We start from the raw sequence: 20,896 nt of genomic DNA on the forward strand, positions 1-20,896 counted from the left end.
GTAAAAGTTAGTCAATACTTCTGTAGCCTTAACCTACTTTGCACTCCTTGTTTTTGTTTATTTTGGTCTTGGCTCCAAATGAAGCACAAGGTTGTCATCAGAAATTTAATGCATTAGCATTCAGTGTCTTCCGAAATTTACTGCCTGAAAATCACAGGGAGAGCCATGAAAACAGTGATTTTTTTCCCCTCCTTACCGAGTGATTAAATGTGATGGATGTGTTATACACAATGGTCAGTGTTGGAATTAATAAGCTGAAATGCCAATGCATGACAATTTGTATACTTGACATCTAATAATTACATCATTTATCATTAAAAAAAATTCCGGTAAGCTTAAATAGAGAGCATTTATAATTGATTTTCTTGCCTTGGAAAGTCCAATTCATTCCACAGTCAAAAAGAGTCAGTGTTAATTTCTTTTCTATCAGCCGTGGGCCACAAGTTAATGTATTAAAATCAGAACATTTACAATATAACAGACTAATTAAATTATTTCCTCTACTGTAGTAGAAAAATGCATGGTGCTTAGGCTGATAATCAGTCACCACTATAAACGCCATTTAATTGTCCTTGAAAGTCAAGTTCTTGCCAGGGCCATTTGAAACTGTCCAGTGGGATGAGAAATTCAGTTCGCTAGAGTAATAAAGAATATTGACTTTTGCATATCATTACTGTTAATATACTTTAAATGAGACTGATAGGGAACCCATTAAACCAATATTTTTCAATAGACGAGTTTGAGACAACAGCAGATGAATGAAGCAAGAAGAGATTATTTTAACTGTGCAGAATGAGCACAGATTTTGAAATGTTTGTCCTGATGCACTTTCTATGACAAATATAACTGAGTACACAAGGAACATATTTTTAAAGGGAGACACAGGCCATCTCTTGACAACTTTGCACTTGAGGGCAAGATTGGGGTCTCCAGGGACAACAGAAAAAAATGCCCGCGTATCAGCTCTGAATGTTCAAAAATACGGCAGAAGAAAACAAGTTGTCTAGAGTAGTTCTTCTGAAGAACATTAGCAAGGAAAGAGTGACAGAGGTGGAATGTGTGCACTGAAGATGTCTACGTGTGTTTTGAAAGCGTAAGGAAAAAGTGAGTGTGTAAATAGCCTGGTTTTATGCACAACGTGACCATAAAGAGAATGACACAATGACACAAAACTATCTCAGGGTCCCCGAAAGGAAAGAGAAAATAAAGACATTTTTTGGTGACTCCACATTGAGATGCAAAGGCTGTCAGCTGAGCTCATCCGCTCGTTGGTAGAGAAGGAACCTACCAGAGCATTTGGTGGCTGCCCTGAAAACATTTCCTTGGTAAGAACCGTAGTGGCTCGTCATCATCAAGATGGCCTTCTTGATATGGCCAGCACTCACCAAATTGCCTGGCCTGTGATGGGGGAGTGTGTCTTGCTGCCCTCAAGGCATTTTTTAGCACAGAAAGGCTGGGAGATGGCGTCCTCTCTCTTACAGTTGATGGAAGACGCGTGTGTACATAGGGAAATTGGAGGAGGAAGTGAAGAGGAAGGAGAAGAAATTGAAGCAGGTTGAAGAAGAATTAGAACTAAAGGAACCTGTAGAATTAATATGAGAAGAAGGGGGAAGGGAATTCGAATTAGAAGAGAAAGACGAGGAAGAGAACGAAGGGAAAGGAGAAAGGGAAGGAGCAGGAATGTGAACTCATGGCAAGAGAGACCTGACAAAAGCTAAGAACCAATGTCTCACTTTCAGTGATAACAGATGCCCTCAAAGGAACGCCTAAAGGAAGACGTGCGAGTTTTAGTTCCCTTCACGTCTTCAGTGAGTCAGGACTTTAATACTCACTGAGTATTTCCTACGTGTACATGCCAAAGGCACCTGATTTAATCCTCGTGATGCTCCTGTAAGGCAACTATTCTTATTTACATCTTACAGATGAAAAATAGTTTGCATTCACCAGAGGTCAATGCATTTGCTTAGCAATCGACAGAGCCAAGCTCTGAACTCAGGGAAGACACAGACAGCTTGAACTCCAAAGGAATGGCCTCGGGGCCCATCAGGAGTGAGTGTGGAGTCAGAGCAGGAGCTGTGGCATTGGGTCTCTACCCAGGGCTTGGGGTCGCGGATGGGGAGTGTGACCTGAGGTTATAAAAATGGCCATCAGGGGTGGTCTGTAGGCAACAGACCCCCTCAGCACCTATAGGTTCCAGAGCCCCTGTAGGGTCAGGTTGAAGGTTCCTCTGCAGGGCTTAGCCTGAAACTGCACCCATGCTGTGCCGCTCGCCTTCCCTCAGCTTCACCCCAGGTCTATGGTCCACTCAGCATCCTTAGTAAAGAACTGGTGGACCAAGTCTCGTCTCACGTTTGCTCCTGGGGAATCTGAACTGGGTCTCGTCACGTACCACGCTGTTTTATAGACACGTTTAATTCCAATAACACACTGCGGAAGGATTGTTCTCATGTTAACTCTGAACATATTCTTCATTTAAATTTTATAGTTTCCTTTTTATGTTTTGGAACCCGTGCTTTTCCCCCCCAGCATGCAAACATTTGCACAGGTGTTTGAAAAACCTGTATAGACCCTGGGCATCTTGCCTGTAGAGCATCACAAAGAAAACGAGCTTTGTGGGGCTTCCCACAGTAGCTGAAATTCCAGAGGACTGCAGTCACCGTGCATCACCCAAAACACCTTGGTGCCCTCTCATTGGCTCAGCGCTGCCGTGATGGGTGGACCAACGGATGGTTCTGCAGTAAACAAAATCGGAAACCTGGGGGCAGAATATCACACACAGTAGCAAACTTTTGGAGATATATCTTAATCTTAAGTTAACAGGGGAGAGGTCAGGGAGCACATATTGTAAAGACGCTGGTCCTTCAGAGCAAGGACAGTGAAGAATGAGAAGAAGGGCCTAGAAAGCCAGCATGGAGTAGTCGCAAAATGGACCACTGGTGTCCTACCGTGTTTTCCCAAAAATAAGACCTAGCGGGACCATCAGCTCTAATGCGTTTTTTGGAGCAAAAATTAATATAAGTCCCGGTCTTATATTACATTATATTATATTATGTTATGTTATGTTATGTTATGTTATGTTATGTTATGTTACGTTATGTTATATTGTATTATATTATATTATATTGTATTATATTATATTATATTATATTATATTATATTATATTATAGTAAAATAAGACCAGGCCTTATATTAATTTTTGCTCCAAAAGACGCATTAGAGCTCATTGGTGAGGGTGAACGGTGGAAATCCTGTTTTTGCTACTGCTCCATAGTCTATTAAATAATCCACATTCGCTTAATATAAATGAGGTAACTTCCGATTGGTCTGACGTCTGAAACCAACAGAAAAGTATATTCCTCTTTCTTTTCCTCCTTTTTTGAAAAAAAGCTTATATGGAAGCAGCATCTGAACCTAATATTATTCAACAGCCCCTTGAGAATGTTTTCTTGAAACCATATTGCACAATCTGAAACCTAACTCACGGAAAGCTTTGCTCGCAATGGAAGATGATGCCCTATCCTCCACTTTCTTCACATTTTCCACCATGTGAGTTTTGCAGATTCATGCAGAGCATACACACTAAACAATCAGACACCAACACACACACACACACACACACAGAGACACACCCCTTAGGAACCAGAATCCATGCAATGACTAGCTCAAAAAACTTTCATGGATTTTTTTTTTTTTTTTTTTTTTTTTTTGTCATCAGATGTGACTTTGGAGTATGACATTTAGTAATTCAAACACCATTGCTTAATCATGCCAGAAGAAAAGCCCCACAATTGTTTATGTATGTTCAGAAGACTTTTCTTGCTATATATGTTGCAAGAATTGTTTACTTTTTGCAGACTTTGACCTGTAGGTTTGGCAAATGTGCGTAGAGTTTATAGAATTCAGCCGAGTTTATCTGTCTGTTACAAAGTCAAACTGAAATAAACCTTGACCAACTTAGGGTGACAGCTGATATTTTAAACTCCAGTGTAGAAGGTTTGAGTTTGAGGAAGAAATTGTGCCTGGAAACTGTTACTAACACGAGTAGATAAATTACATAATTACATTTTATGCCAGGAACATAACCAATGCATTTTATAAATGAATAAGTGAATGAATGAATACATACATACATAACTACTGTGACAGTCTTAGATTATTACAAATTGTAATTCAGGGAACTGAAAAGGCCGTGCCTTTCTATAAACGTGAGATTCTTTAAAATGTGTGAACTAAGTTTTAAGACACAAATGTTCTTCCTGTGTGTCAGGAATTTATTATGGAACAAGCTGAGCAGTAACAAACCTTCCCGGGATTGGCACGTTTGATGGCCGTGCTCATGGAGGGAAGGGAGCCAATATTAATAGCCTTCTGAATTTTGTCTGCATTTTAGCGAGGGAGACATTTCTAGGGAACAGCGTTTGAATGAATGGGGAAACACGCGTTTGAGGGGACGAGGAGACTGGATATTTTTCAATAAACTTGGATCCTCCCTAAATAGGACCACCAACAAACACTGTCTTTCCTTAATTTAAAGATAAGGAAATATTTTTAGTTTACCTTTTTTTCCCCTAACAACCTTCACTGTCACATTTTTGCTATGATTTACAAGGGATAGTATCTTAAAATTCAGGAATGATGTCAGCAGTATTAGGGGTTCTGTATGCGTGACCTCTCGCTGCCATAAAAAATGACCACCAAGTTCGTTAGCTGTTGAAAACAACACATTTTCTCTTCTCTCCCACGGGCTCACTAAAATCGAGGTATTGGGTGGGCTGAGTTCGTAATGGAAGAAATTTCTTCCAGGCGCCTGCAAGCTTGGGGGCCGAATTCAGTTCCATGCTGAGGTGTGAGGTCCCCGTTGGTTGTCAGGTGGGGGTGATTCTCAGCCTTGAGGAGCCACACTCATTGCCTGGCTCACGGTCCCTTCCATCTTTGAAGCCAGCAGTGGCAGGTCGTGTGTTTTCCTAGGCATCTCTCGCTTTCTTTTGCTGCTGCCTCTCTCTGAGCCCAGCTGGGGAGGTTCGCTGCTTCTAAGGGCTCATGTGATGTGGGCCCCCCTGGGTAACTTAGAACAGTGTCTCCATCTCAAAGTCCGGGTCTGTAAGATCCCTTTTGCCTGTAACAGAACCTGTTCCTAGATTCTGGCCTTGGAGGAGGACACCTTTGGAGGCCACTATTCTGTATAGGACAAACCATAGTGTGATTTAGAGTCTTCTTAATACCCCAGTGCAGAGCCAGGCAGCAGGCAGGGAAACGCCCCACATGCAACAATGAAACCGCCAGCTCGTCATGCGTAGATGGCAGGAGGAGGTTTCCATTCTTTCCGTGGAGAGAAGTGCTGACACTAAGTACACAGGTAAACTCACCTTGTGTATATGTCGGCGTACAGTGGTTCTCTTTATTGGAAGAATGTGAGCTAGTGACGCAAATAAACAACTTCAGAGGCCCTTTGGTGGGGGGCCTGTTAGTAACTGATGGCTTTGGCTCTTGGTTAGAGTGAAAATGCCCCACAGGCTCTCTGGCGAAGACGGCGAGCACGGCGTTTCCTAGCACCCGCTTCGTTTAACAACAACATGATGGTTTTCCCGGGAAGACTGGGCCATATTTCCAGACAATTGAACGTTCTCCCATTACCCTTTCATTAAAGAATTGGCCTAAACGATGCAGCTCCTTTGGGGTCCGTGCAGTGTGACCAAGTCCTGAAATCTAAAACTCTCTGCTACTTCTGGAGAGACGACATTATTTTCAGTTTAAAGAAAATACCACCGTTTTAACAGGCTGTGTTGTTTTTTCCCCTCAAGGTGGTGCCACGGTCAGCACTGCATGTGACAGCGTGATGGGTTTACAGGTCCGTCTGTGACTCACAAGAGTCACAAAACACGCAAGACGAGACCCCGGTGTGCTGAGGACAGGAGCTGCCGTGTACGGGGAAAACGGCATGGGAGCTTTGCACAGACCTCGCTCCGTGGCTGTGTGCCACAAACACGAGAGCATTTTTATAACCCCAATGTGCAAACTGCATGCATTACTTTATAGGAGGCATGCTAGGAATGTGAGTGAGTCACCTTCCTAGCATGGTACCTCCTTAAGTAAAAGATCCCACATAATACATGGCTACAACACATAGAAAACCACTGCATATTTAAACTGGTGAAAAATTCACTTTTTTGCCATTTAAGCCCAGGGCTTGGGCAGCAGGTCTCCAGTTCCGCCACTGGTTATTTCAGAAGACAAGCCGTGCTTTCGAGCAGAAGCAAGTTTGGTGGAGAAGCTGAAAATAAGAACCTCGTACCTGTCAACAATTTCTACTCTTCAGAGAGTCAGTGAAAGGATTTCACGGGACCAAAAATGATATTACTTACATTGTGCAGCTTAAAAAGTGCACCAATGGACTCCCCCTCCCCTCCCTGCACACCCCATTTCAAGAAACTGTAAGCAGAGATTATTGTCTTTCCACAGAGAACATGACATTGGGTCCAGGAACAAAACTGCATACCCAATAAGGCCGCGCTGGTGAAAATACTCAGCATGTACTTTGGGGAAATACGACTCCCGAATTCTTCAGACGGATCAACCTCGGCACCTGCCTGATTGTATTTGAATCTGTGGAGCGTCTCTCTCTGCATTTAAACTTCTCTCAAAGCTCCGTGTGTGCTTTCTCTCTCTCCAAGGGTTGAAAATGCTCCTTCCTTTCGAAAGACGTTGCAAGTCCCGACTTCTTGGGATGATTGCTTCCTCTGTTTCCTGTCCAGGCAGGACCGTGCTTTGCTCAGAGTGGACCTGCCTTCAAATCCCCCGGTCCTACTGGACTTTGTTTGTTTGTAACTGGTGTTGAATGATGTCTCACAGATGCAGATAACGGGAGCTCTTTCCCATGTGATTCTTTTGAAAGGGTTACACTGTGCATTTGCCCTTTTCCCACCCGGTACTCTCCCCAAGGAAAGACCCATCCATCAGAGCTGCCCCCCGACTGTGGACCCCAGGATAGCACCAAACCTGGGCACAGCAGCACAGTGCCCTCAGTGATGAGCTACGTATCCGGAGTGCGAGCTGGGACCAGGGACGGTGGGACTAAGTGCGGGGTTGAAACTTACAGACACGGCGAACCGAGAGAAATGGTGCTTGGGAGTTGGCAGCTGGGGGACGGTGGTGCTTTATTCTGAGCTGTGTCATTAGGGTTTCCAAGTGGGAATTCCTGCCCGTTCTCAGGAATTTTTTTTCGCTTTCCCATTCCCAAATCCTGAGAAAAGTTGGCCGGGAAATCGGGAAAATCGGCTCCTTGAACCCAGGTGGTTGGTAGTATCGGCCATCACTTTGTGGAAACGATTCATCGTGGAGAACGGAAAACAGTTTATATCTCGGGATTTGGGAACAGGAAAGAGAAAAAATTTCCTGAGAATGGGCGGGAATTCCCGCCTGGAAACCCTATGTATCATCCTGGAGGAGGAACGGGTCAGGAAGAAGATGGCAGGTACAATTGCATACATTCAGCTGGAAGGGCCTGGGGCTGTCACGCGCAGCTTTCCAATCCATCGTGCATGATAGGAACCGGAAGGGGTGCAGAGAGAGCCACAGGAAGACGGCTATTCAGGTCAGTGAGACTAAAGACCAGAGCTTGGCCTGCTTTTCCTATAAAGGGCCAGGTATTAAAGAGTTCAGGTTTTGTGGGCCATATGGTCTCTGTGGCAACCACTGCACTCTGCCATAGCAGCTCGAAAGCAGCCAAACACAGGCAATGTGTCAATGAATGGGGGTGGTGGTAGTGTGCCAATAAAACTTTATTTAGAAAAACAAGTCGTGGGCCAGATTTGGCCCCTAGGCTGTCATTTGCCACCCTTTGCTGTAAATCATGAATCAAAGACATGGGACAGGTCTGTGAGGAAGTGACTCTGAAAATGTAGTGTGACAGCCTCCGGGGAATCTGACTTCCAATGCAGAGATGGCCAGGCCCCACACCATGTCCCATGTAGGAGGGCACACTGCGAAGCTTGGATTTAGGGCTGGACAGCAGAAATGTGCATAAAGAGAAATTGGAGAGGGAGGCTTCCTGGAAGCCAGGTTGAGGGGCTGCATGTAACACCCCTAACAAATCGAGTGTAATTAGAATGACTATCCATTGGCCATAGCAACAAAAAGTGTCTGTTTACTGATGGAAGCAAAGGCCTGCCTATGGCGGGTTGAAGAGCACAGAAAAGGCAGATGGAACAGCTTAGACAACTTTTTCATGAAAGGAACACTAGTCGGAAGAGGAGGAGGTCCCAGGGAAATTTGTGTTTATTTAGGAGAGGAGACACATCATTACACTTACGTGGTGGTGTCACGGGATGGTGACAAGCAGCCAGCAGAGAGGAGAGGTGAGAAATCCAGGAGCGAGAGGGTCTCACGGTGACAGCAAGCATGCTGAAGGGACAGCTGTTTGGGGACGAGGCTGTCATGGGAATCAGTGCACTTATGAAAAGAGCACAAAAGGAAAGTGTCCAGGTGGACGTACATGTAGAGGAAAGAAGAGCAAGTGATTTGAACCGATGGCTTCCGTTGTTTTCGTGAGCAGGATGCTATGTCATGTGCTGAAGGTGAATGACGAGGTCCCGTGTCTGCAGCACAAGGTGGGGGAGAGAAGCAGATAGGAAAAAGGAAGGATTTGCCAGTAGGGCTCCGAACTCAAGTGCATTTCCTCAGCCGAGCCGTCATTATGGTTCATGGGTGGCTTCCGCTTTCATTGATGCTGTCTGAAAATATCTATGGTACCCACTGTGTGCCAGGCTAGAGCTGGGGAGGTGAGACCCGGGGAACCCCGTCCTTGCTCTCAGGGAGACACACAATAAGAGCATTGTGATGCCTCGTTGGATGATACACGAGAGCCCCACAGAGACGTCTGCACACAGAGGAGGTGGGGACATGCTGACCCTTTGCCCGGACACCCTGCATACCCAACCGGAAGCCTTGGCATTCCCCACACCTCTCCTGCTCTTTCCATCTCCATGAATTAAAGTTGAATCCATCTTCAGAGGCATAACCCAAACCCCACGTGTTGTCTTCTCTCAGCAAGCACCTGCTACGTACGTTGCGCCTCCAAAGAGCACCCTCTATCACAAGGGAGATGAGGTCGGAAATGACAAGAGAGCCTGATTCCAAGGCAAGCAAAAATTGGCAAAGAAAACCACCTCAGTAAACTGCTTATACGTCATCACTGCCGCATGACATTTCTTGCCGGAAATGAGTATCTTGAATCGATTACGATGACAAAAACAGGAGCACGCATCAGAAAAATCAGAGATAAAAATCGACCCTAAAAACAGTCACTTAATTCTCATATCCTGCCACCAGAGCGCATAGAACACTTCTGCTCGAAACAAGGCTGTCAGATCAATTAAGTGAATTGATCACCTCTCTCCAGGACTGTTTCATGAATAATGAAGCTGTATCTTAAATCAAAAGATCGTTTTCTATTCCCAACTTGTAAGGTAACACCATATACCTAATGGATCAAATTGATTGAATTATTACCTGTAACGTCGCCAGTAATGGCTTGCATGGGGTTAGATATAATCATTGTCAGTGGGATTAATTGTACCGATTCTGTGTTCATTTTCCAAGGAAAGCCACAACACATTGCTCCTTGCTTTATTCAGCAAATGCACAGGAGTCCCCTCCTCGTACATGACAGGTTGCTCCAAACTCGTTCCTGAACAGTTACCCAAAAATTCACCTACAACTCCTGAAGCGGAAGCTTCTCACAGGTTGATAACAAGCGTCCGACGTGATATTCTCGCACATGTTATGCATACGTTAGCCCCATCTTGAGGCTTTGTTTCTTATTGTGATTCCATTTCAGTGGGACCAGGAGCCGTTAAACTAAGCGAATTCCCATAAATTTGCAAACTATTCTACCACTTATTATGCCAGATGGAAGAATCACAGTCTTTCCTTGACCATAACGGTGGGAAAAGATATCGAGTAAGTTTCGTTTAGAAGTGCACGTTTCTAGACAGAGCAAGAAAAGAGTCAATAGTTCCTTAATAGACAAATCTTAGTAGGTGATGCATGGAGGCCAGACTTTTGCATTCTTAATACATGGCTTTATCAAAATTTGTAAACGCAGATTTCCTCATTTATTTATTATTCAGCAGATACTTACCATGCACCGGCTGCCTGCTGGGCACTGATATAGTTGGAGGGGGTTGGACATAGACGCAGAGAAACAAGTTCGTCCATATTGTAGGTGCATCTTGGGGCTGGGCAGTGAGTGGGGCTGGGGTGAGTGGGGCTGGGGTGAGGGGACGTACGTGGTGCTCTCTGCTCTTTGTCCTATCAGGGCCACCTCTTGCTTCCTTCATTCCATGTCTGCCTGTTGCAAACTGGGAACTGCCACTCAGCTCCATCCAGCTCTTCCTGAATTGATCTCATTCAGTAGTCAGCTGTTCTTGTTGTCTACACTTGACTGTAGACAACTTCTCCCCTGCTTTTTAAACTGTTTCTTCATCTTATTTCTGCTACAGAGTGCCGATTTCACTGTTGGTGTGTTAACATCGATCTACCTACCCAGCCCACTTTCTTCTAAGAACAGGATCTCACCTTCCTGTTGGAATTCCTCCCCAGCTCCACATGGAAAGGGTTGTCACGTATGGTGTCAGTGCCGTTTCGGTGCAGGGGTCATGTGGGCTGGACGTGGCCATTCGTGGAGCTGGCACACTGGCCACAGCCCACCGGTCAGGGATGGGGGCACAACCCCAGCCAGGCCCGTCAGAGGTCCTGCAGTCCACCCAGGAGAGGCTGATAGTGGCCTCTTCAGACTCATGGGGCTGGAGATATTTGACACTGTGTCTCCTGGCAGCTGGGAGACGTGTGCTAAGGTCGGAAGGTCAAGGACAATACAGCTTCTGGATTTCCTCCTACAGGAAGGCCTCCACGGTAGCACTGCATGGCCGGCGTCCTGCGTCCTGTGTGCCTCGTTTTTATAATGCTGGCAATATCTGAAATCAGAGCATTATTACTTTTCTCCTTCTCTATTGAGCCTTTCCTCCCACTGGAATGTAAGGCCTTTGCTATTAGGGATTTTGTTCCGTTTTCTTTTAGTCTCCACTTCACCTTGACGCGTACACCCGTGTGTGGTTCTTTGCAAGACTTCAAGACATTTTTAAGGAAGGAAAGAAGGGCTTGGTGAGCCAGTTCCATCATGTTTTATTTCCCATCCTTTATTGTAATATTCAAAGTAAGTTTAATATATGCTCCTCACGCATGGCTGGTGGGAGCGTGCAGTGGTACAATCACTATGAAAAACTGCTAGTTCTCATAAAGTTAATACATTTCCGTGGGAAATTCCTCTTGTGAGTATATCGCCAAAAGCAATGCGTGTTCACGGCTACAAAAAAAGACTTATGTTCACAACAGCTTCATTCATAATAGCCTCAAACCAGGAAAGAGCCAAGTCTCCATGAAGAAGAGATTTTATAAACACCTTGTTGGTCTATTGATACAATGGAATTTATTGTGGTAAAATATGTGTACCATAAAAGATGCCATTTTAACCATTCTGAAGTGTACAATTATTTCAGTGACATTAATTGTATGCCCAGTGGTGTGCAACCATCACCCGTGATTCTAGAAGTTGTCCTTTGCTCTGCGTAGGAATTCTGTACCCCTTAACTACGAACTCCCCACCCCCTGCTTTCCGGACGCTGATAACCTTTAACCTACTTCCTGTCTCTGTGAAGAGCAGCAGTCATCGTTGATGTGATTCATGGAAGTACTAATTTCTTAGAAGTAAGGGTTCACTTTAATACCCTGACTGATAAAAGTAGAGTGTCGCTGTCCCCTCTCCATCACCACAGACGCTTGGAGAAGTCACTGTTACTGTGTCCTGAGATGCTGCCATTTCCAGGAGAGAAAATAAGATCCTTTCCCACCTTAAAGGGTTGTATTATTTCCCCAGAAGAGACTCCCTGCTCTGTGAGTTAATAAGTGTGTGCGTGGGTGCATGCCTGCGTCTGTGTCTTTTGGGTATACAAAGGTAGAATGAAGCATCTTTGATCTAGGCCTGCTATCCGATTCTTTGGTATATAAAATACATTAGTAGAAAAAACATTTCCTTGCCAGTTCCAGCGTCACAGATACTCATGTACAGCGAGATACCCACCAAGTCGTCAGCCGTCAGCTCTGCGCGTCCATAAGCAGCGTTGTCCCTAGCGGGCCTGCAGCCATGAGACCTTGTTATCCTCATTCACCCGCGAGAGGTAGGCGTCCGTCACCCTGTTACCTTCTGCGGCTCCTGGCCGAACAAACGGTGTGGCACCTCACAGAGGAGCAGGGATAAAATTTAAAAGTAAACAAATAAAGGCTCACTTCTTGGAAGCCCATAATCCATTTCCAGTATTTAAAAGTGCAACGATTGAACTGTTTTTACCTGGGACAGAGTCCTGCTGTCAGAATCAGATTGCAGCAATCTGACGGAGGAAGGCTGGCTCATGAAAGCAAATCTCTCTCTCTCTCCCTGCTTTCAAGACTTCCCTCTGGAGGCAGTTTGCAGTGCATGTGAATGCTACCCTTTCGGGTTTCCTGCTTTCCTCTCCTATCCGACTGCATGTTTTTGTTGCAGGTTTACAATGGGAAGATTTAGCTGTGCTGACTTTCCGCAGGGAGCAAGGAGAGTCATCTGTACAACCACAGGAATGTAGGGTTGATTTCTTCATGTTCTCGGAAATACTCGGTGTGATTTCTTTCTCTCTCGTTATCACTGTCATTTTCGTCTTTTGATCAACATGCTCGTGTCCCAACCGTTCTTCTGCGTAAAGGAGGCTGTCAGCATCTTCTGATCTGTGAGTTTGAGTAGGACAAGGTCTTTCTAACATTCCAAGAATCTTTTTCGTACTCTTCTTCCCCGGGTTAACGGAAAACTTTCTATTATTGCTGTGGAAAGTGACGAGCTGTTGCATCAAATCCCAATAATGACTCTCAAGTTAAGGGTGTTGGTGCTTTTCCTCCCCCTCCCCATCCTTCTTACCTGTCATGCCTCAGGGTTCACTTCAAATGGGGAACTTCATTGGCTGGGTTTAGTATTTAATCAAAGTGATTGATTGTGAATTGAGTTCAGGCCTTCAGAGATAAGAGTTTATTCGCCTTTTGCCAAAAAATACGCTTTCCTTTTCAGGACAGAAAGGCATGCTACATATTTCTTGGCCTTCCAAGAGCATGTGCAGGGTGACGACTGGAATGTGATCATAGGGGTATGTAGTGCCCAAATGGGGAACTTTAAATTGCGGGAGTGGCTTATCATGGACAATCTGCATCTATTTTAGAGGCCTTCAAAATTTGTCTTATATAGTCTGTGTTCCTTTTGCCCCCAGAATACACATTGGTTCCTAGAAATGCAATGTGCTTTGTCTTTTCCTGAAGGCAGCTGTGCCCCAATGGGAGGTGTGTGGAGAGAGGAGAGAATTGGTTTCCATGGCCGTTTGGCATGCCCTGGCGCTGTTCTCCCGCAGCGAGGCACCGTTTGGAGAACCTAGTCATGGTGAGGCAGGGATGTCTTCTATCAGCACTACCTGCTGGACTTGTAATAACATCACGTGTAATGAAAACCATACTTGTTCATTCAGAAAGGAAGGCTCAAAATGAATCGTTAGAGTGTTGCCAAATAGGGTTTGTGAAGCACTGAGAATGTGACCCTTTCATGAAGGAGCTTTCCAAGGAGCCTCTCTGTGACAATACCAGCATTCAGAGCTTAGTGACAGCTCGCGCAGGAACCTGCGTGGATGGAATTCTCCTTTTTGCCGTCCTGGGGAATACCACTGGTGTTGAGGCATGATGGGAATTAGGACGTGGGTGCTGGTGGGGCATACAGGTTTCCGAGAGACCACGAGGCGGGAGAACCTAGCCTGACGTGTTGCTGAACTTACATATATGCATATTGTTGCCGCAGCATAACACATGTCATTCATTCAGCTCTGAAAAGCAGGGGGTTTCCAGTTGTCCTAAAGAGTGTAGGATTGGATATGCCCCCTGGCTAGGAAGCCTGGAGAAGTTACTGCAGGGTGCAATTTGTGGAATACACACAGCAGAAGAAAAGATAGCAGATAAAAAGTTCTGAAGCTTTCAGGATCACAGGGGCCCTGCTCATAAGACACAAGGAAACTGTAAGAAAACCAAAAAATAAAATACTTAACTTGGCAAAGTCTAGGAAATGATTGATTTATGACAAGACCATGAAGGTATTTCTTACGCGGTAGGAGGCAGCTGATGTATCCTGAGCAAGCACATCAGATCTCTTGGAAAGGGGAGATAAATGCATACACACACTTATATATGTAAACACGCCACACACACATACGTACACACACATCACATATGTATACACACTGCACACACTCTATGCACATCACACAATGCATGTATATACACATCATACATGCACACACATCACACATATATATACATCACACACATATATGTATATTCTAGAATTGTAGTTTTTTTGGTATTTCAAATAACATTAAAGAAGAGCATGTCATCTTTTTGTTTATTCACATGAGACATATTTCCCTATATTTCTGTTTCCTTTAAATGCTTGGGGAAATTTGTGTAAACTTCTGTGGTTTAATTGGCACCACGAATTACCATGCGGTCTCGTTCTTCGGTCGCCCTGACGACCAGTTGTGCTGTTGTCATCTCCGTGGGTCACCAGGACGCCAGCACCAGGCATGTTGTCCATGCAGGGACATGTTTGGCTGCATATAGTTAAGAATGAGATATTGATTCTAAAATTCTAATGTCCTGTGTAATTTGCCGGTGGAAAAGCATCATCATTAATACGTACCTGATTCTGAGGAAAAACGACATGAAAATATTTTGGAGGAAAATTAATTACAATATCGGTTTTATCGTGAGCAGCTGAGATAACTCTGGTAACTAAATGCAGTGTAATGTGGGTCTTACAGCTTCTTGACTAACGAGATTTTGAATACTTGATCCGACACCTTTTCACAAGAAATCTTGAATTTCACAAAGTTTGAAAATGTCCTACAAATTGGGGGTGGGGCGTGAAAATCATACAGCTCCATAGCCAAGTGAATTGACTTACAAATACCGCTTTATAATTTTTAGAAAAGCAGGGTAATTACGTAACGAAATCATGAGGGAAATTTCACCTAACTCTTCAGGAAACATTGTCTAGAGCACGGCTCTTCCTCAGGGCTGGAGAAGGGTCTTCAGGGACGTCGGAGCCCTTTAAATCATGTGCACATTTTGTGTGCATGTTGTAGAGAAAGATTCGTGCCTAGCGGACTTAAAGACTTTATTCCATGCATGCTTTCTTTCTGGCTCTGTGTCCCACTCACCCAGCACTGTGTTCAGAACATTCTAGAACCCCATAATGCTCTTGTAGAATTACGAATGAAATGTCTAAAACTGGAAATTGTAGAAATAGAGTCCATGTTGATAACTGGAAAGAGAACACTCTCATTAATTGAAGGAGAAACTCAGCAACAGTGGAGGTCCTTCAGGGCTGGAAATGCCGGGGAAACCAGATAAAGAACGAAAGCAAAGAGGCATTTTTAATGTACGTATCGGAAGTGTAGAACGTGGTGAATTTTCACTGCTGTGAACTTGCCCATGAGACCACCACTCAGGTAAGCCAGCAAATAGGTGACCCATCCACGCAGATCTCCCCTCACGTTCGCTTCTTGTCACTCACTGCCTCCCTCCCCACAAGCAACCTCGAAACTGACTTCTGACACCACACGTGACCGTTGTCTGTTCTGAGCTTTACACCTATAGAGTCATCCAGTGTGTTCGCTCTGTGCCTGTATTTCACGCTGTGCACACGGTGACATTCTCCATGGGACAGCGGGTAGCACTAGTTCTTGATTTCATTTATCAGTGTATTGTAGTCTGCTGTGTTAATTATATCACCATGTATTTATCCACGCTGCTGTTGTCAGACATTTGGGTTACTTCCCTGTTTTTCTGTTACAAACAATGCCACTCTGATGATTATTTTTCTTTCTTTTCTTATGGAAGTGAAACGTACACGGCATAAAATGAACCCTTGTAAAGTGTAACACTCAGTGGCATCGAATCCATTCTCAGTGGTGGGCACCCATCTCCTCTGGCTAGTTCTGCAGTAAGTTCATCAGCCCCAAATGCTCCGAAAGTCCTTCTGTGCACTCTGAAGAGATGCGTGCATGGATTTCTGGTGTGTGTGTATATGGGCGTGTAATTGCTGGCTCATAGCTATGTCTGCGTTGAAAAATAAGGGTCATGAAACCACCATGCAGCTTAGAATTTTATAGGATAACACTGGTTGGGTTTAGAAATAATATTGTCCGTCGTAGACAATCTGGAAAATTCACAGGGTCATAAAGAAAAAAAATCTGCGCTGCTCACACCCACAGAGAGCCACTGTTAGAGTTTCAGGGTGCCCTGCCTAGCTCTTTATGTGCCCATTTCACTTAGTGCTTTTAAACTGTTTCATTTTTACTCAATAGTGAATATTGTTTTACAGCTATTCTTTTAGAAAATATTTTTGATGGTTGAGTAGTTATTTCATTATATGTATAGATCATTGTTTGTTTTCCTATTTTTGCACTTAGAGGTCATTTCTAATTTTTCACTATTTTAAATGTCAATATTGGGTCAGTGTGCATCTGTTTTGTTGGTATATATATTTATATATGTATTTTACATATAATCATTTGTGTTATGTATATAATATGTCTATTATCTATATAATTATGTACATATATAGTTATTTCCTTAGAATTACTCGAGAGTTGGGGCTGCGGGACCTAAATGTAGTTGTTTCCACTCTTAAAGTGTTTGTTTAGTGCTTCTTCCTACATTGCCCCCTAGAAGGATACATCAGTTTGTGTCTCGTATTAATAGTATAGAGAACCTAATCTCATTTCTCCACATCTCGACTCATGCTGGTGGTCTCATAAAAATTCTGTGGCAGTTCGGTTAGCCTGTGTCACGCTGGGAATTACATGTGTCCTAAAACGCACCACCCAGATTGTTTACACAGAAGTGCATCCTTTTCCAGAAATAGAAATGGAAATCGGAACTTCAAAAAGTATTAGAATGATTCCAAAAGAAATATGCTGAGCTACAGGCAGTGTCCATGCTTATCAGCCTAGTCGAGTGGTACATAGAAAGTTCTAGAATTGTCTCTTATGCCCCCATTCTCATGGAAAACATTTACCAGGATCTTACTATTATGCAAATATTATAGGCAGAGCCCATAACCCACTAGGTATTACAATATAGAACCCCATCCTGCCCTCAAGGAGAGTACAGTTGAGTAGGGAAATCTTACTTTAAGCCCACAACAGGGTTAAACAGAATTATAGGACAGAACTAAGAGTTCACACAGCAGTAGAAGCTTTGTCACGAGGCATTTTCTGACAATAATCACACGAATTCTAAAGACAGGGGACTGTTACGACAAAGGAGCTTGGAATTTGAACAGATTGGAAGGGAAGTCAGGACGGATTGTTAGAACAAAGCCAGGGAGGTGTTCCAGGAGTTTTGAAAAGTGTGAACAAAATCCCAAAGGAAGAAAATTCAAAGCCTTGTTTTACCTTTGTTAAGGTATAATTGGCAAATAAAATTGTAAAATATTTAAAGTTTCCAATGTGATGATTTGATGTCAGTTACTTAACACCTCTATGGCTTCTCCTTCCTTTCTTCCTCTCTCCTTCCCTCCACCCCTCCCTCCCTTTTCTTTTTGATGAGAACAGTTAAGTTTTACTTTCTCAGCAAACTTTACACAATACAGTGTTATCAGCTATACTCATTTGCTAGACATTAGATCCTCAGCCCTGACTCATTTCATAACTGAGACTGTCTACCCAAACCCAACCTCTCCCCATGTCCCCATCCCTCAGCCCCTGGCAACCACTTCTCAACAGCTCGCTCTGTTTCTGAGTTTGACTTCTTCTATTTTTTTTTTAGATATCTCATATAAGTGATACCATGTAGTATTTGACTTTCTCTGACTGGCTTATAGCTCACTTTGCATAATACCCTCCATATTCATGCATGCTGTCGCAAATGGCAGGGTTTCCTTCTTTTTTTAAGACTGAATAAATCATTTAAGACACTTTGGAAACGTGCAGTTAAGCCTTTGTTTCCTTGGACCCAAGAATTAATGTCCTTTGAGAAGTAAATTTTGGGAGTTAAGAACAGGTTAGAAAGGCAGTGACCATTTGTTTATGAGACTGCTCTTCGCCTGTGGGCCAGCGCTCAGGGAGCTGTGAGAAGGAGAATTTACAGGAAAGAGATGGGATGCAGAGGGAAGGTGACTCTGGGAGCATAATGTGTCTAGGTGATTGCAAGGCTAGATGCAATGGGTATAAAGGAGCCATTTGGTAAGTGAATGTGCAAGGGTCAGGAAGAATAATAACAACGCAAAAACAAAAGGATTCAGGTAGCTTTTTACCAACCGAATGAGTTTGCCCAGTGCCTGCATCATGGTCATTATCGTCATTGACCCTGAAAAGGCCTCGTGGTGAGGAGGACAGAAGGAAGGTGCTATGTATTTCTCTTGTGTTTCCTCAAAAATAAGACCTAGCTGGACAATCAGCTCTAATGCGTCGTTTGGAGCAAAAATTAGTAGAAGACCCGGTATTCTATTCTATTCTATTATGTTATGTTACGTTACATTACATTACATTATATTATATACCCGGTCTTATAGTAAAATAAGACCAGGTCTTTTATTAATTTTTGCTCCAAAAGACGCATTAGAGCTGATTGTCTGGCTAGGTCTTATTTTCGGGGAAACACGGTAGGTCCTTGCAAATTTACAGGTGCACATCTGTTAAGGAAATTATGGTAGTGCATCAAAAACATTTGCATGTGTATTTTTGCATGTGTACAGCAGCTAAGAAAATTATGAAAATGCATCAAAGAACAAGCACCAGAGAGTTCAAAAAGCTATTTCTCTCGCTATCTCCTCCTGCTAAGAAAAGATTTATTGGTCATCTTTATGGCACCAACTATTTATTCTAAAAATGTATAAATGGAAGAAAAACGTCCCACATTTATCCTGCATTTTCTGTCTGGATTTTGCTTCACGATACCAGATAGTCAGTGATGGAAAGTTATTCTTCGCAGAGACTGCTTTGGTGATTGCAAAACCTGCAGGTGAAAGGTTGATGAAAAGCTTTCAGGTGGTTCTCTCAGGGTGACCTCTCCAGAACCACAGGTCCGTCTTATCAATATTAGAAGTGTCTCCTGCTTGGATGCAATAACAATGACCTAGCATGACTTGAGCTTTTTCTTTGAAACTGCCAGCGGTGCCCTGGGGGATTCCAGGGCCCTTATTGGAAGCAGCCAGCTTTGCTTTATTTTCCTGATGACGGGCTCCTTGAAAGCCCAAGGAATGGGAGAAAATATGACCCTTCGTCCATGATGGCATTCCGGTGAGAGCAGGAATGGTCTCCCAGTTTTGGCTTCTGGGAGCTCTGCAGTTGAATGGTGAATATCACTTGTTCACAAAACTTGGGGAGTAGGCTCTGACTTCTGAAAAGACCAGTTTGGGGTTTAAATGTCCACAGTACTGTCACCCGGGCAATCTGGGAATTGCATGATTCTCAGAGCTAATACCAGCACCTGGGGAGAAGTTTGCAGAGTAAACACCTAATCTACAACCGCCACCACCACCACCACCATCACCATCACCACCATCACCATCATCACCGTCACCACCGTCACCATCATCATCACCATCACCATCACCACTATCACCATCATCATCATCACCGTCACCACTGTCACCACCATCATCACCACCACCATCACCACCATCATCATCACCATCACCGTCACCACCGTCATCACCATCATCACCACCACCATCACCACCATCACCACCATCACCACCATCACCATCGTCACCACCATCATCACCATCATCATCATCACCCTTCTCACCATCACCATCATTGTCACCATAACCATGTACACTGTCACACCATGACCATAACCCTGACCATCATCATCATCATTATCATCACCATCATCACCACCATCATCACCATTCTCACCATCATCACCCTCATTATTATTATTAGGGCCAGGAGAAATTAATGTCTGGAGGCTCCAGTGCAAAACTGCAAATTCATTGGGAACTCAAAGTGGGAGGAATCCAGGGCCAGCTCTGTCCAGTGAAAGGGGAGCATGCTTCGAGCACAGAGAGAGGCGGCAGGTGTGGAGGCTGAGTGGGATGGAGCGGCCCAAGAGAGGAGAGTGGGTGGTAGTGGATGAGCGGGCACTTCCTTTGGGGCCGGCTGACTTGGGGTGGGCTGGGCTTTGCTCCTGAGTTCCAGAGCAAGCCCTAACTCTCCACAGCCTTCTGCAAAACTTCTCTGCTCAGCTGGCATTTGTGTGTCCTCTGCGAAGGAAAAAAATGTCCCAGAGCAGCCCGGAGGATTAGTTAGTAGTGGGAACTGTGACAAAACAAACCTCTGCTGAAACCCTGAGGATTCACCCTTTACTTGCTCCATGACCTAAGTCACAAAACTTCCCCAGTTTTTACATTGTAAAATGAGCACAATAGAATAAAATTTGCAAGTTCATTGTAGAGTTAATGAGATACATAATATGTATGACATAGATGTGCTGAAATATTCTTCTTTATTAAGTAATTAATAATATATAAAATCTGACTTTGCAGGGAGACATCTTGAGTACAAAATCCTTCCCCAAAAAGCTGTAATTGGCTTCACATTCCATTTGCTGGAGCAGCAAAGTATAGAAAGAAGAAGTTCGGAAACTAGAAGGTTTCTAATTTCCTTAGGATCCCCCTTTGTATCCAAGATTCATACACTACAGCCTCCTTTTAAAGAGGATCCTGGTTAACAAGCAATAGTAACTAATCAGTGATTATTTTTATTGTTT

The 20,896-nt window shown here is 43.9% G+C and overlaps 1 protein-coding gene across 1 annotated transcript in view; it reads left to right on the forward strand.

The window, feature by feature from the left end:
* The window catches only part of ANOS1 (anosmin 1), a 415,357-nt gene that overhangs the window by 201,851 nt on the left and 192,610 nt on the right, over positions 1–20,896 (forward strand). The gene's annotated exons all lie outside the window — the stretch shown is intronic.

This window comes from Rhinolophus sinicus, chromosome X, assembly GCF_036562045.2.
Source record: "Rhinolophus sinicus isolate RSC01 chromosome X, ASM3656204v1, whole genome shotgun sequence".
In the NCBI taxonomy this organism is placed as follows: Eukaryota; Metazoa; Chordata; class Mammalia; order Chiroptera; family Rhinolophidae; genus Rhinolophus; species Rhinolophus sinicus.